General features: G+C 45.4%; 1 pseudogene; it reads left to right on the top strand.

The window, feature by feature from the left end:
* The first annotated feature begins 892 nt into the window (after positions 1 to 892).
* On the top strand, positions 893 to 14,676 carry LOC118587641 (annotated as a pseudogene).
* The last annotated feature ends 500 nt before the right edge of the window (positions 14,677 to 15,176 follow it).

Genomic DNA, 15,176 nt, shown 5'->3' with positions numbered 1-15,176 from the left:
GCGATGCAGGCTGATGCCTAACTCTGTCTCCACTGCCAGCTCAAAGGTGCCACCCAATACTGGTTTCTTTTGATGGCTTCAACTGCTATTGATCAAGGAATTTAATTATCTTTTTGAGACTGAGTTTCTCTGTATAATAGCCCTGGCTGTCCTGGAACTCACTCAGTAGGCCAGGCTGGCCTTGAATTTAGAGATCTGCCTGCCTCTGTCTCCCAAATGTTGGGATTAAAGGCATGTGCCACCATGCCTGGCTTGATTTTTTTTTTCTTTCTTAGATAAACAGTTGGACAAACAACCTCAAATCTGAAACCAAATACAAGAGAAAAATGTAGCTAAACACTGCCTAGGAATGAAGACACTGCCCCGGGGTTAGCCCTAAATGGGACTCTGGGCATGTTCCATACTTCATAGTCAGTCACAGAGCCCACACTCCAGGGTGCTGCCTCCAAGAAAGTCAAGGATCTGTCACAACTTTGTAGATTGTATGAAACAAAACAGCTGGGTTAGGGATTTAGCTCAGTGGTAGAGTGCTTGCCTAGCAAGCGCAAGACCCTGGGTTTGGTCCTCAGCTCTGGGGAAGGGGAAAAAAAAAACAGCATGACCATGCTTAACTCATCCCTTGCAAGATAGCAAAGAACTGTTGGAGACAGTTCAATCTGCTGTATGGGAAAAATCTGTCTACCTACCTCCATACACAGAAAGAAGAAAACTTAGCTAGACTGAGGGAGTGTAAGAACAAAAAGATGGGAGATCTTGAAGGGATAAGCAGTACATTTGAAGAGTTAATATTTCAAGAAATTATCTAGGCTTCATTGTATTACTTACCCCGACTCTTAGCTGTTGGTCCCCAGTGTTTGCTTCTGTCACCCTCACCTTCTAAACCAAAGCTACCATGCAGGAGTGCATGTCCATACATGTTGGCCAGCATAGTGTTCAGATTGGCAATGCCTGCTGGGAGATCTACTGCCTGGAACATGGCATTCAAGCTGATGGCCAGAAGCAGGTGACAAGATCATTGGGGGAGGACATGACTCCTTCAACACCTTAAGTGAGACCATTGTTGGCAAGCATGTGCCATGGGCAGTGTTCATAGACCTGGAACCAACAATTATTGATAAAGTTCACACTGGATGCTGCCAGCTCTTCTACTCCAAGTAGCTCATCACAAACAAGGAAGATGCTGCCAATAACTATGCCTGTGGCCATTACACACCATCAGCAAGGAGATTATTGACCTTGTTTTGAACTGAATTAAAAAACTGGCTGACAAGTACACAGGTTTTCAGGGTTTCTTGTTTTTCCACAGCTGTTATGGGAGAACTGACTCTGGATTCACCTCGTTGCCGATAGAGCGGCCTTCTGTTGATTACAGAAGAAAGTCCAAGCTGGAGTTTCTCAGACCCCAGGTTTCCATTGATGTGGTAGAGACCCACAATTCCATCCTCACCACCCACACCACTCTGGAGCACCCTGATTGTGCCTTCATAGTAGACAATGAGGTCATATATGACACCTGTCATAGAAACCTTAATATTGAGCACCCAAACTACATTAACCTTAACCACCTTATTAGCCAGGCTGTGTCTTCCATCACTGCTTCTCTGAGATTTGATGGGGCCCTAAATGTTGACCTGACAGAATTCCAAACCAACCTGGTGCCCAACTCCACACCTGCTTCCCTATGGCCACACATGCTCTTGTCTTCACTGCTGAAAAAGGCTACCATGAGCAGCTTTCTGTAGCAGAAATCACCAATGCCTGCTTCGAGCCAGCCAACTAGATGTTGAAATGTGACTCTTGCCATAGTAGACACATGGCTTGCTGCCTGTTGTACCATGGTAATGGGGTTCCCAAAGATGTCAATGCTGCTATTGCTACAATCAAGACCAAGTGCAGCATCCAGTTCGTGGACTGGTGCCTCACTGGCTTCAAGATTGGCATTAATTACCAGCCTCCCACTCTAGTACCTTTGTATGTAGCTCTGGTTGACCAAGCTGGCCTTGAGCTCAAAGAGATCTCCTGCTTCTGTCTCCCAAGGGGTTAAAGGTATGCATCATCACTGTCTCTAGCCCAATCTATTCTTTCAGCTCCTGTATCATGCCAAATTCTCCAAACTTCAGTTTCAACATTACCTGACAGACATTAATGCTTCTAGTTGTGTTATTTTATTCTGTGATCATGTCTTGTCTTCTTCATGTGCACCTGTAAGTTTTTCCCATGATGTCTTAAAGAAAAAGCTTGAACAGGCTGGCCTAAAAGGTCAAATGACCCTTTCATGGGGGTCATATATCAGATATCTACATTCTGATTCATAACAGTAACAAAATTACACTTACGAAGTAGCAACAAAATAATTTTATGGTTGGGGGTCAGCACACAGGAGGAACTGTATTAAAAGGTCACAGCATTAGCAAGGTTGAGAACCACTGCTCTAGCACTTTGTGGATAACTGTAGACCAGGACATCACTAACTTTTTCTTATTGAAAAAAGATGATAGACTTTTTTAGATTTGTGAGCATAGAGGTAGTAATGAAGATGTGTATTTCTACTATTATGAGTACTAGGAAAACACAAATGGACAGGCAGCAGAAGCCAGCCAGGCCTCAAAGAGTGTGTGTGTGTGTGTGTGTGTGTGTGTGTGTGTGTGTGTGTGTGTGTGTGTGTGTTGGTGACATTATTAAGGCCACTCCACGTAGTTAAAAGGGAGGTTTATTTTGTGGGGTAACTTACAATGAAGGGGTAGGTTGCAGGGTCTGGCAAAGGTATAGCGCAGTCCGGCGGTGTTCTCTGGAGAACTCTGCTCGGTCTACCTCCAGTGTCTAGAGTCCAGGAACCAAGAGAGCCGGCCCATCCAGATCTCGGGTCTTCAGGGTCCTCTCTCAGCCTCACCTTGTAGGTGTGACAGTGACCAGATCTGCAATGGAGAGGTGGGAAAGATAGAAAAATGGAGCTGTTCGTGTGCTGTGGAGAGTCAGAACTGGGGACAGTGGCAGGCATGAGACAGGGCTGAGGTCAATGGGGATCGTGTTGCCCAGTAGAGTTTAAGTAGGGTGTTGTACAGTGGGGTCTCCCCAGCTCTGAGCAATGATGGAGGCCTGAGATGAGGGATGTTTCATTTTCTGGATTGTATCTCCTTGAAGGACTATCTTGGTCCATGATGCCACCAGAGGCCATGTTGGTGTTTGTTCACAATACTGCCCCAAACTGTGAAGCCTGAGATTTACCTGGATGTTTACAGTCAATACTGTAATACTGAGGCCATGTTAATGACAATGGGCCATGCTGACACTGGGGACCATATTGATGTGAGTGGTCTGCATTGCCACATGGAGCCACAGTGATGTTTAGTGCTGCCACTAAGGGGCATATCTGAGTCTAAGGTCCTACTGAAAACCAGGTCTATATTGATGTCCCTGGCCAATGTTACCACCAAAGGCCATGTGGTATCCATGATCTGTGCTGAAGCCTGAAGCCACATTGATGTCTGAAGCCTGTGCTGCCACACGAGGTTATGTTGATGATAGTAGTCTGAGCTGCCTCCAAGGGCCTTGTCTGGGTCTATAGTCCTACAGCAGCTGGAGCCAGTGTTCATGATCTGAACTATTGACAAACTGTGTGGAAGCACAAAATCCATGCTCCTGCTGACTGTGAACAGCAAAGAGACTACTTTTGCAGTGATAGCAATGGTTGCAGATGCAGAGTTGAGAAAAGGACATTGGAAGACCTCTATGATATTGGTGGTGAGATTATTAAGACCACTCCATGTATTTAAAAGGGAGGTCTATTTTGTGGGGTAACTTACAAATGAAGGGATAGGTTGTAGGGTCTAGCAAAGGTATGGCGCAGTATGGCGGTGTTCTCTGGAGAACTCTGCTCAGTCCACCTCCTTCGTCCAGCGTCCCCGAACAAAGAGAGCGTGCCCCTCCTCTCTATCTTGGGTCTTCTGCTTCCTCCTCTGCCCCGCCTTGTGGGCGTGATCATTACCGAAGCCTCAATGGGGGTTGGAACTTCCAGGCCAATGCTGGGATGGCTATCCACTACATCTCCCCCTTTTGTCTAAATAAGAAAGTTCTAACCTAATACAAGACTATATACAAAGAGATGGTTATCAAATATTGTCCAAGAGTAATGAGGGATAATGACCTAGAAAAGTTGGAATTACAATAAGTGCAAACAATATCAAGCAAAAAACACATAGTGAAATCCAGGGAAGTCTAGAGCATGGGTATGTGGCATGTTACAAAGATTATTCCAAAAGGTGTTCTATCCTAAAGAACCTGAGTCTAATACTTAATATATTCTAAGATATTATATATGTATATATACTAAGTTGTAACTATAACTGCTAATCTCCAACCTCATCAAAGACCCAAGAAGGAATATAATAATACCTGAGAAATGGGAGAAGGATGCAAGCAACTTTCGGGAGTCTTGCAAGAGTAGACAGAGACAGCTGGCAGCCTGGACAGTCACCTAATGTTTCTCAGCATCGTTGGTGCATTCAAATTGGCTACAGGCCTAGAGTATCTGACAGACCATTTTCAGAAGCAGGAATTCTGAAAGACCATCTTACCCTGTCTTGGCAAAGTATACTGGTCGCTTTCCTTGTGTCCCGCTTGTCCAGAAAGGACAGCATTTGTACTGTCAGTAGTTGAGGCAAGGGCAGTTCTTTGCCCAGTAGGCCATTTTGTGCCAAGAAGACAAACTTCCAAATGGAAATGTCTTAGAAGCCCAACATTCTCTCAGGATCAAATTGGTGCTGCCAGGAGCGATTGTGTCTCACGTCAACAGAATTCTAAGTTATTTAAATGCCATATTCTCTAGGTCCATGAAGTGTTTGAAGATTACCTGTCCATCTGACCTATGTATTTATAAATCTGGATAACCTAACTAACATAATTATAGAGATGATAAGCATAGGTGACAATAACTCTATAAGTCTTATCTACCTAAACAACCTAAGGACTAAGGCTTCCTATAAATAAGGCAAACAGTGTGTAAGCAAATGTACAGTAAAAGGACAATGACTTTAAATTGTGACAATACACAAAATATCTTTAACAGAGGTAGGAATGTATAGTGCAATATGCAATATGATAATAATCATAAATATATATCAGTATACATAATATCTTAAACAGAAGTAGAACATACATATAGTATGACAGATATAAATTTACATTTATATCAATATACAAATATTTCAAGTAAGAGTAAAAATATGGGTACAATATAACAAACATAGTTCTGTATTTGTATCAATATACAAATTATCTTAGATAGGAATATAAAAAGTTTATATTTGTATCAACATATAAAAATTCATAACAGTGCAAATTATCTAAGGCTGCTATTTTATTAAATTTGTTTACTAATGTATATGATAGTCTACCATAATATCTTATACCTATCCATGCCATTTCTTCTTTTCCCTTTTTTTTTTTTTGAGACATATTTTCTTTCCTTAAGGAGAGTAGTGAGTTTAACAGTTTCTTCCACCCCCAACCCTAGAACCATTATCCATAACCCTGAGAAATATGAAACCTTAGGGATAAGGGGCGTTGTTTTCTTAGAATTGCTTCCTGCTGTTTAGGGGGCAATGGTATCTCTGTTGGGTATTGTGAGAAAGCTCAGATAGTTAAATCTCAGTTAGACTAACTGTAGATTCTGCAGCAGCTCTCAGAGTAATGGGTGAGACTGTCTGAAATCCTGGCAAGAAGTGTAGTATGATGATGATTACCATGGCATCATTCTGGATCGGGTAGAGTTGTTGTTGTTGGGGCCCCATCTTCCTTCTGGAGACTTCAGAGATTGATATTGGAAAAAACTTATTTTTTATCAGAATGGAAGGTTTGGATTTAAAGAAGTCATGGCATGTAAGAAAGGATTCCAAGAAATCAAGAGTAAGCATGGAGAGAATTAGAATCTTGAAGATAATGATCCCTTATAATTGGTTTCCTTCTGTCTCACACCAGAGGGCTCTTCTGATACGGGACTGAAGAATCTCTCAGTCGGTAGAGCATGAGACTCTTAATCTCAGGGTCATGGGTTCGTGCCCCACGTTGGGCGCCAGATATTGGTGGTGAGATTATTAAGGCCACTCCACATATTTAAAAGGGAGGCTTATTTTGTGGGGTAACTTACAAATGAAGGGATGGGTTGTAGGGTCTAGCAAAGGTATGGCGCAGTATGGCGGTGTTCTCTGGAGAACTCTGCTCAGTCCACCTCCTTCGTCTAGCGTCCCCGAACCAAGAGAGCGTGCCCCTCCTCTCTATCTTGGGTTTTCTGCTTCCTCCTCCCGTCCCGCCTTGTGGGCGTGACCATTACCAAAGCCTCAATGGGGGTTGGAACTTCAGGCCAATGCTGGGATGGCTATCCACTACACTATGACAACCCCTATGTCCCCCAAAAGTAACAACCTAAACAGGAAGCCATTGAAGAGAACTCATAAAAGTTGTGATAAGAATGCTGGTTAGCCATAGAACTATAAGGCTATATATATGGCATGGGGGACTCTAGGATGACTGTTGCTTATAATAAGATTTGGTTTTACTCAATTACTGAGCAACCCTCAATGAAACATTACACTGTTAAGAGCGGCCAGCTTAAGTTGTGCTCGGATCAAGAATAATGAGCCTCACCAGTTTGTGTTCCTGGAGTTATGTCCATGCCAATGGATACCCACATGCTCCAGAAGAGAATTTGACATCGCTGCTGCCATTGTTGCTGTTATAACAGTGACCACTGCTACTACTGTTTGTGGGATTGCCATTTCATAATGGGTTACTACAGCTAGCACAGTGGAGACCCAGGCAGCAAAAGTAGCTACCACAGTTAATTAATCTTTCATTTTATTGGGCATGACAAATTTAAATCAATAGTTATATACATTTCGATTGGCTTTGAAAATTATAAATTTACAAATTCAAGTTCCATTTGCTCTTGGAATACCATCTTACAAGGACTCCAATTTATAGTAAGGCTTGTTAAGGAAGGGAATAGCTCAATTGCCTTTAGCCTACCGGCTATAAGTGGGTTAAAACTTCTGTTGGTCTTTTCTGTGTTGAACACACAGATTGCAAGCCCAGCACCACTTAGATGTTTGGCAACAGTTAACTCTGCAGCTCTCACACAATTGAGCCTGTATGATAATGAGTATTCAGAGACGGGTAATGGGGGGCGCTCACCAACCTAAGACAGAGTGCCTGTGTGGCCTGGACAGGTCTCCATGACGGGTAAGGTGACCTGCTGACGTCCCACACAACCTAAGTCAGAAGCTCATTTATTTATTTATTTTTTTAGTAAAAGTGGGGGGGACCTGTAGGTCCCTGGCCCTGTTTTGGGTAACTCTTGCCTTGCTTGCTGACCTTGACCTTGATATCCTCCCTATGCTAATTCCCTGCGAGATTTCACCCTCCTGAATGCTTAAGGTTATGTTACTTGTCTGTGTATCTAGCATATTGGGGGCGTTAACAGCTTAGATGCAAGTGGGGTGGGGATTTAACTCAGTAGAGCGCTTGCCTAGCAAGGGCAAGGCCCAGGGTTCGATCCTCAACTCCCCTCCCCCCCCCAAAACAAAACACATCAGAAGCGAACTTCTGCCCTCTAGGGTTCTCCCATTGTGCTCTAAGCCTGTATTTAGATCTCCTCCCTCCTTCAATAAATGACATTCGGCATTCAAAAAAAAGGGGGGGGGTCAAGATCATGATGGGGAAACCCACAGAGACAGCTGACTGGTGCTAGTTGGAGCTCACTGACTCTGGTCTGACAGCTCGGGAACCTGCATGGGACCAAACTAGGCCCACTGAATGTGGGTGACAGTTGTGTGGCTTGATCTGTTTGTGGGGTCCCTGGCAGCAGGACCAGGACTTATCCCAGGTACATGAACTGACTTTTTGGAACCCATTCCCTGTGGTGGGATACCTTGCTCAGCCTTGATACAATGGGGTGAGGGCTAGGCTCTCCTTCAACTTGGTATGCCAGACTTTGTTGACTGCCATGGGAGGCCTTACCCACTCTGAGGAGTGGATGGGGGTAGAGTGGGAGGGAGGTGAGGAGGTGGGAGAAGGGGAGGGAGGGGGAGCTGGGGTTGGTATGTAAAATAGAAAAAATTTAATAATTCTCCACAATTGAAGGCTTGTGGGAGAATGCTGAAGGGGAATGACTCGGTCCTATTTACAGGGTAGGACACTGGGAGTTAGAAAATATTCCAGTGAGTATATATATAACACAAATTGGACTTCTTTATTTTTATATTTATTTAATTTTTTCTTTTCTTAGGAGAGAGGTCCCAAAGTGGGGGTGGGGTGGACATGGAGTGACTGGAAAGTGAGTGTGATAAGGTGCATAATGTGAAATTCCCAAAGATTCAAGAAAAATATTATGCAAATAAAACTGAAAAAAACTAGTGTGGAAATGGTCTCAGTGGTTAAGAGCAACACTTGCTCTTCCAGATAACCCAGAGAAAAATTCCCAGCACCCACATGGCAGCTAAACACTGCCAAGAACTCAAGTTCCAAGGGATCTGTCACACATGCAAGGACAAACATGCAGGGAAAAGACCAATGCACATAAAAATAAATCAAAAAAATATAAACTTCAAATGTTTGAGTTTTTTTCTTTTACCATTTTTAAGTAATATATTATTTTCCAAGGAGATGAGACAAACTCAATAATGAAGGAATATTTTAACAAGTTTGGATTACATGAGAAAAAAGGGAATTGTGGAGTGAAAAGCATAAACTATGAGGCAAAGACTACCTCCAGCACATTTCCATGAGTCAAAAGGCCCTATGAGAACTTACAACATATAGAAATCCAAAACTCAAAGGATACTGAAAACAGCAGATGAAATTCTACATCAAGTCTCATTCACCAGAGGGTTATAGAATAGCAGCCAAGAAGAAATGAACAGCTCTCTCCCACTGGGGTATTAGTCAGTTCTTGAAAAAGTCTTCCCTCCATCTTTCCTCCTCCTGACAACTGTACAGTGTTCCTTAGGACAGTCTCATACATGTGTAAAATAGACCTTGATTTCATTCAATCCCCATGACCCTCTCTTCTTGTGGGCTCTGTTCCTTTTTCTCTTTATTCTTCAAAGTACTCTAAGGACTTTAAAAATACTTTCAGCATTTCTTTTCAGCAAGAGTGTCATGTACCCAACCCAACTGGCCCAAAACACTCTGCAGTGAGGATAACCTTGGACTTCTGATGGACTGTCTCTACCTCCCAAAGGCTGGGGTGCATGTAACAGCACCTTCCTTCTCCGTCTGTGCTGGGGATCTTTCCACCTCTAAAGAACCAGATTCAGATTGGGTCCTCCATGCTATGGGATGTTCTGTATGCTGTGAATCCATGTTGTTCTGATTGGTTGATAAATAAAATGTTGATTTTATTATAGCCAGTTAGGAAGTATAGGTGTGGTAAGCAGAAAAAGAATTCTGGGAAGAGGAAGGCAGTGACAAGATACCAGCCTGCTGTCCAGGGAGCAGCATGTAATGACACACAGATAAAGCCACAAAACACGTGATGACATATAGATTCACACAAATACGTTGAATTTATGTTTAAGAGGTAGTCAATGGTAAGCCTGCGCTAATGGCAGAGAAGTTTTAATTAATATAAGCCTCTGTGGGTTTACTTGAGTCTAGGTGGCTGTGGACTGGGCAGGACTCAGAAAATATTCAGCTATACTTCCCACCTCAAATGATGCAATCAAGAAACATCCCTCACAGGTGTATTTGACCACTGGGGGTTTAGTTAATTCCAGAGATAATAAAGATGACAACCAAGACTAGACACCACACACTCCCTGTTCAAGAAGTTCTTAACCTCTGATTTTTCATTCTTTCTGTTAAACCTTTATTCATTTATATTTCATTGGCTTATGTGCAAATTTGTAGGCCTTTGTTAGTGTACATGCACTTGGGACATATAAGAGCCTGGAGAGAAGAGGGTGTTAGAGATCTTGCTGAACTGTAGTTACAGGTGGTTAAGTGCTATCCTGTGGGTGCTACAAGAGCAGACAGTCCTCCTAAGTGAACAGTTTACCACAGTCCTAATGCTGGGATACTTCAAACAGTACCTAATGGATTAAGGACCCACAGCCCTAAAATTATTTGCTACTTCATAACTGTAATTTTACTACTGTAATGAATTATTTTGTAAATGTCTGCTCTGCTGTATGCCTGCCATGGGACCTCTGAGCCCTCAAAGTGGCCTCTCCACACGGGTTGAGGATGACAACTCAGAGTGCTGAGCCATCTCTCCCATCCCTCTTTACTTTTTGATCTCTTTGACACTGTCCCTTACAGCTCCCATTGCCCTAGAACCTTCTGTGTAGCTGTGTGTGGGCTCCAACTCCTGATCCAGCTGCCCTCACCTGGATTCCGGGCATGCAGCACCACACTCGGTGGATCCTCATAGTTTCCCATGTTCCTTTCCCAGCTTACCTCTCTGTCAGGTTTACCAAAATTCAGTGTGGCCAGTGGGGACCTGAACCCTCCCTATTCTTCTCTGTGTCCTCACTGCTGCTGTTGGAGGCATGGGCCACCACACCCAGCACAGTTTATCCTCATATCTGGATGGAATGGGGTATTAAAACCACCAGATAGTTATTCAATTTCTCTTTTCATGTGAAAAATAATGGTCCCGTCATATCTTACAAAAAAATTTACCTTTCCCCACTGAACCCCATCACTTCCAGGTGTTTGTTTGTTTGTTGTTTATTTATTTATTTATTTTTGTGTGTTCATTTCTTTGTGTTCTAATTCTATTTCAATTTTTAAAGATACCTGTTTTTCTTGATATCGGTAGGCAGAAGCAATTTCCGGCAATTGACATTTTAATATGTTTCTTATTGAAGATGATACTTTCAGTGTTGCTTTATACTCTGTGGGGCCAAGGGAAGGTGAGACCCTCCATTTCACTAGCAGGCTGATTTTCAAGCAATCTGTGTGTGTTCACGGTTCCCCAGATTGCCTGTGATTTTATTGTCTGCTTTCTCAAATACACACACACACACATACACACACACACACACAGAAACACACACACACACACACACACACACAGAAAAACACACACAAACTCTCTCTCTAGCTCTCTCAAAAACTCCTTTACACAGTCTCATACTGGGGTCCACATATTTTATTAATTTGTAAGTGAAGTTGGAATTACAAATATTGCTCTGGAGAAGAGCATTTCAAAAGTAAATCATGAAACTGGAATTTTTGTTGGAGAGCAAGCTCCAGTCCAGAGAGATCTGCTAGGGAGTCTGGTTTTCCAGGGCTGGAGCTGAAGGCACATGCCAGCTCACCTGCCCAAACTGCTTCCTTAAGCAGCTGTCATTTTGTTGGTTGGTTGGTTTGTTAGCCCTGCTGGAGGATGACCTGGTGGTCCTGAGGAATTTCCAGAGGAGCAGCCACCTGCAGGCTGGCAAGTCAGAAGCCAGGCTGTGCAGTCTGTGTGGAGTTCTGGAGATCCTCGGGCACCATGATGGTGTGTCCAGGGAGCATTACTCTCATGTCCCAATTAGGCAGGCTGCAGCATTCTTCCATGGCTTAGGCCTCAGGAAGACTCCTGAGAATCCTTGAGTGTCTTCAGGTGAGTCTGAGGCATTTCTCCAGCCTTGGGTGTCTGATACAGATGTGTTGCTGCATCCCCGATGGACAATGACCTGGTGGTCCTTGGGCATTTCCAGGAGAGCAGCCTCCTGCTGGCTGTTGGGCCATAAAATAGGCTGTGCAGTCTGTGTGGGTTCCTGGAGATCCTTGTTCACCATGATGGTGTGTCCAAAGAGCATCACTCTCATGTACCAATCAGGCTAGGCTGCAACATTCATGCATGGCATAGGCCTCAGGAAGTTTCCTAGGAATCTTTGAGTGTCTTCACATGGATCAGAGGTGTTTCCCCTGCCTTGCATGGCTGATAGACATGTGCTGGAGGATTCCTGCTTGATGATGACCTGGTGGTCCTGGGGCATTTACAGGAGAGCAGCCTCCTGCTGGCTGTTGGGCCAGAAGCCAGGCTGAGCAATCTGTGTGGAGTCCTGGAGATCCTCGGGCACCATGATGGTGTGTCCAGGGAGCATCACTCTCATGTCCCAATTAGGCAGGCTGCAGCATTCTTCCATGGCATAGGCCTCAGGAAGACTCCTGAGAATCCTTGAGTGTCTTCAGGTGAGTCTGAGGCATTTCTCCAGCCTTGGGTATCTGATACAGATGTGTTGCTGGATCCCCGATGGACAATGACCTGGTGGTCCTTGGGCATTTCCAAGAGAGCAGCCTCCTGCTGGCTGTTGGGCCATAAAGTAGGCTGTGCAGTCTGTGTGGAGTCCTGGAGATCCTTGTGCACCATGATGGTGTGTCCAGAGAACACATGTCCCAATGAGGCTGGGCTGTGGCATTCATGATGGCATAGGCCTCAGGAAGTCTGGAACTTCTGAGTGTCTTCACATGGATCAGAGGTGTTTCCAAAGCCTTGGATGTCTGATACAGATGTGCTGGAGAATCCCTGCTAGAGGATGACCTGGTGGTTCTTGGGTATTTCCAGGAGAGCGGCCTCACGCTGGCTGATGGGCCAAAAGACAGTCTGTGCAATCTGTGTGGAGTTGGAGATCCTCGGGCACCATGGTGGTGTGTCCAGAGAGCATCACTCTCATGTCCCAATCAGGCTCGGCTGCAGCATTCATCCATGGCTTAGGCCTCAGGAAGTTTCCAAGGAATCCTTGAGAGTCTTCATGTGGATCAGAGGCGTTTCCCCAGCCTTGGATGTCTGATTCAGATATGCTGGTGGATCCCTGCTGGAGGATGACCTGGTGGCCCTGGGGCATTTTCAGGAGAGTGGCCTTCTGCTGGCTTGCAGGCCAGAAGCCAGGCTGTGTGGCCAGAAGCCAGGCTGAGCAGTGTGTCGATTCCTGGAGATCCTCAGGCACCATGATTGTGTGTCCAGGGAGCATCAATCTCATGTCCCGATCAGGCTCGAATGCAGCATTCTTCTATGGCATAGGCGTCAGGAAGACTCCAAAGAATCCTTGAGTGTCTTCATGTAAGTCGGAGGCGTTTCCCCAGCCCCGGGTGTCTGATACAGATGTGCTGGTGGATCCTTGCTGGAGGATGACCTGGTGGTCTTTGGGCATTTCCAGGAGAGCAGCCTCCTGGTGGCTGTTGGGCCATAAGACAGGCTTTTTAATCTGTGTGGAGTCATGGAGATCCTTGTGCACCATAATAGTGTGTCCAGGGAGCACCACTCTCATGTACCAATCAGGCTCAGCTGCAGCATTCATCCATGGCTTAGGCCTCAGGAAGTTTCCTAGGAATCCTTGAGATCTTCATGTGGATCAGAGGTGTTTCCCCAGCCTTGGATGGCTGATACAGATGTGATGGAGGATCCCTGCTGGAGGATGACCTGGTGGTCCTTGGGCATTTCCAGGACAGCAGCCTCCTGCTGGCTGGTAGGCCAGAAGCCAGGCTGTGTGGCCAGAAGCCAGGCTGTGCAATCTGTGTGGAGTCCTGGAGATCCTTAGTAACCACCATGATGGTGTGTCCAGGGAGCATCACTCTCATGTCCCAGTTAGGCTTGGCTTCAGCATTCATCCATGGCAGAGGCCTTAGGAAGTTTAAGAATCCTTGAGTGTCTTCATGTGGATCAGAGGTGTTCCCCCAGCTTGCATGGCTGATACACATGTACTGGAGGATTCCCACTGGAAGATGACCTGGTGGTGCTGGGGCATTTCCAGGATAGTGGCTTCTTGCTGGCTGTTGGGCAAGAAGCCAGGCTGTGCAATCTGTGTGGAGTCCTAGAGATCCTCAGGAACCACCATGATGGTGTGTCCAGGGAGCATCACTCTCAAGTCCCAATTGGGCTTGGCTAGAGCATTCATGCATGTCATAGGCCTCAGAAAGTCCCTATGAACCCTTGAGTGTCTTCATGTGGGTCAGAGGTGTTTCCCCAGCCTTGGGTGTCTGATACATATGTGCTGAGGATTCCTTTGGTGTATGACCTGGTTGGTGGTCCTGGGGTTTCCAGGAGAGTGGTCTCATGCTGGCTATTGGGCCATAAGACAGGCTGTGCAATCTGTGTGGATTCCTGGATATCCTCGGGCACCTTGATGGTGTGTCCATGGAGCATCACTCTCATGTCTCAATCGGGCTAGACTACAGCATTAATGCATGGCATACGCCTCAAGAAGTCTCCTCAGAATCCTTGAGTGTATCAGGTATTTCCACAGCCTTAGATATCTGATACAGTGATACTGGAGCATCCCTGCTGGAAGATGACCTAGTGGTCTTTGGGCACTTCCAGGTGAGAAGCCTCCAGCTTGTGCGCCAGAAGCCAGTATGTGCAGTCTGTGTGGATTCCTGGAGATCCTCGGGCTCCATGATGGTGTGTCCAGGGAGCATCGCTCTCATGTCCCAATTGGGCTAGGGTAGAGAATTGATATGTGGCACAGGCCTCAGGGAGATTCCTAACAATCCTTGAGTGTCTTCATGTGTGTCGGAGGCATTTCCCCATTCTTGGATATCTGATACAGATATACTGGAGGATCCCTGCTGGAAGATGACCTGGTGATCCAGGGACATTTCCAGGAGAGCATCCTCATGCTGGTTGGTGGACAAGAAGCCTTGCTGTGTGGCCAGAAGCGAGGCTGTGCAATCAGTGTGGATTCCTGGTGATCCTTGGGCACCATGATGGTGTGTCCAGGCAGTGAAACACTCATGTCCCAGTTAGGCCTAGCCTGGAGGAGAATTCATCGTTGTCATATATGTTAGAAAGTCTCCTAATAATCCTTGAGTGTCTTCATGGGTGTCAGAGGCCTACTCAAGATATAGGCATAAGTCCCAATGGGTGAGGTAACCAGTCTCTGTCATTTGAATATAATGAATGTTCCAGCAGGTTAAGGGATAGTTGGGAAGCAGCAGAGAAGCATCATAGGGTCAGGGCTTGGCACCATCTTCTCCCACTGGGGTATTTGTTGGTTCCTGGAGGAGCAGTAGCGTGACCTGTCCAAGAGGCAGAAGGCAAGGCCAAGTCTCCATCCAGTCAGGGGAACACAGAAGGGACAGTGGTGGAGTGCAAACCCAGGACTCTTGGTTCCATTGAAATAGTGGATGGACACTGAGAGTGTGTGTGCAGGGAGCCAGCGATGCAAATGAGGGGGATGTGGAAGGTTTCG

This window comes from Onychomys torridus, chromosome 7 (assembly GCF_903995425.1).
Source record: "Onychomys torridus chromosome 7, mOncTor1.1, whole genome shotgun sequence".
NCBI lineage: Eukaryota > Metazoa > Chordata > Mammalia > Rodentia > Cricetidae > Onychomys > Onychomys torridus.
Note: the sequence above shows the minus strand (reverse complement) of the source record. Positions and strands in the feature narration are given on the sequence as shown.